Here is a 2,180-nt window from a genome sequence, read left to right as displayed (position 1 = left end):
CAAGTAGTGCATGCTCAATTTTGTAATTCCCAATCACATAAGAGATGGTTGGGCTACCATAATCTTTATATTTTTATGGCACATCTTGCTTGAGGATGTCGCTCACTTTTTCTATCAAAACATTTTCTTTTGAATATTTTGTCGTCTCTTGGTTGTATAGAGATCTTTTAGAAACTTCACATATGACAGAATTTATTTTATAACATACAATAGAGGAATATTGATTTTCACCTACTTAAGCACCTCTAAGATATCCTAAGTGTTAGACAAATGTTTTGGTGAAATCAACCTTTGGGGGAATGGAGCAACCAACTTGTATTCTTTTTTTAGTTCTTTCTCATGTGTGGCATAGCTAGGTCCATCATTCCTCTCAGATTCTTTTGAGTCCTTAAGCCTCTCAGCCCTCTTTAGGATGTCTTTATCAATTATCCTACCACTTATAAGAGTGGTGATAGACTTAGCTTGCTCCACATGGTGGTTCGAAGAGCTTGGGTCATTTAATTCACATTATTGTTTTGGGTTAGGTAGAGGTTGGGCTGGAAGAGTCCCTTTCTCCCTAACGGTTAGTTGTGACTCAATTCTTTGGATAAATTATGCAAATACTCCCACGGATGTTTTAATATCCCGGAATGCTTGTAACGTATTTTGGTTGAATTGGTCTTCGTTATGGATGAATTTTTGAACCATATCCTCTTGGGGTCTTTTCTAATTTAATGGATTGAAATTTAATGGAAAAGCTTTTTGAGGATTTCTCTTTGCATTGGCAGTTTACCCATTCCTCCAACTGAAGTTGGAATGGTTCCTCCAACTAGGATTATACGTGTTTGAGATGCGAACATTGAATGACCTTTGATAATTGTTTACCGCATTAGATTGCTCATGTAACAACCCTTGAAATGCAGGAATTGTAGGAGAATCTTGCGTCAAGTATATGTTACTAGCACAAATACCACAAACAATTTCAATGGTCTCGTCAGGTTTGACCATTTTTTACTTTCTTCAGTTTCATGGCCTTGACCTTTATTGTGAGATTGGCCACCTTACCATTCACATCATCTTCCTCTCTTGAGACATACATTCCTCTATTTTCTCTAGATTGAGTCGGCCTAGCATTAGTGGGCTTATATGAGGTATCACATGATTGAGCATTTTCAATAAGTACATCGAAATAATCCCACGCATCATCGGGATCCTTATTCGTGAACTCTCCATTACACATCATCTCTACGAATTGGCGCATGGGCAAAGTCAATTCATTATAGAAAAAGCTTATTATCCACCAAGTTTTGTATCCATGATGTGGACAGGAATTCAAAATATCTTTAAATCTTTCCCAACATTGGAAGAAGGTATCTTCCTCTTTTTGAGAGAAATTCATGATCACCCTCCTTAGGGTATTTGTTCTATGAACTAGGAAAAACTTTTTAAGAAATTCTCGGGGTCATCTCAGCTCATGTCCCTATTGATCTTAGCCAGAAAGAGTGAAGCCAAGACTTGGCCTTCTCTTTTACAGAAAAAGAAAAAAAATCAATCTCAAGGTGTCCTCAGAAACATTGTTAAATTGTAGGGTTGCTACAATCTCATCAAACTCCTTAAGGTGTAGATATGGATTTTCAAAGTCAATTCCATGAAACTTCGGAAGTAGTTGGATCACTCCTGGTTTAAAATTCATATTTCTTGCATTATGTGGAAACACCATGCAAGAAGGTGTACTCGCCCTTGCCGGTTGTAACTAATCATGTAGCGTTCTAGGCGAGGGAATGTTTTGCACATCGTTCTCGTCTTATTACTCTTCATCGGGATGGTGGGGTTGATTTGCAGCCATATTTTCTGTGAACTCAAATGATCTCAAGGTGTGTCTAATACAGTGATGAATAAGCAAATCTTTAAATAATCATCCTTCACTTAAAAGACATCAAGTGTTGTCACATACCTACTTGGGCATGAAACACTCTTAATCCCTAAGACTAAACTAAAACCTTAAAAAAATTATAGAAAAATAAGAAATCTGAAAACACTACAACAAGAAGAGTTGCAAAGATATTACTGGATTGATGATTCTATGTCAGTTTCTATAAAACAAAAAAATAAGGTTAGTTTTCTAATAATTCAAAAAAACCTAATCCTAAAAACACAAAAAAAAAAAAAAAAACTAATCCTAACCTAATTATAATGCTAAT

At 35.9% G+C, this 2,180-nt stretch overlaps 1 non-coding gene across 1 annotated transcript; it reads left to right on the top strand.

The window, feature by feature from the left end:
• The first annotated feature begins 1,290 nt into the window (after window positions 1-1,290).
• On the top strand, window positions 1,291-1,396 carry LOC131217895 (small nucleolar RNA R71). Its single transcript, XR_009157481.1, has one exon. It is a non-coding gene; the product is annotated as a small nucleolar RNA R71 (small nucleolar RNA).
• The last annotated feature ends 784 nt before the right edge of the window (window positions 1,397-2,180 follow it).

The sequence above is a fragment of the Magnolia sinica genome, chromosome 10 (assembly GCF_029962835.1).
Source record: "Magnolia sinica isolate HGM2019 chromosome 10, MsV1, whole genome shotgun sequence".
In the NCBI taxonomy this organism is placed as follows: Eukaryota; Viridiplantae; Streptophyta; class Magnoliopsida; order Magnoliales; family Magnoliaceae; genus Magnolia; species Magnolia sinica.
This window is presented reverse-complemented; position numbering and strand designations above follow the sequence as displayed.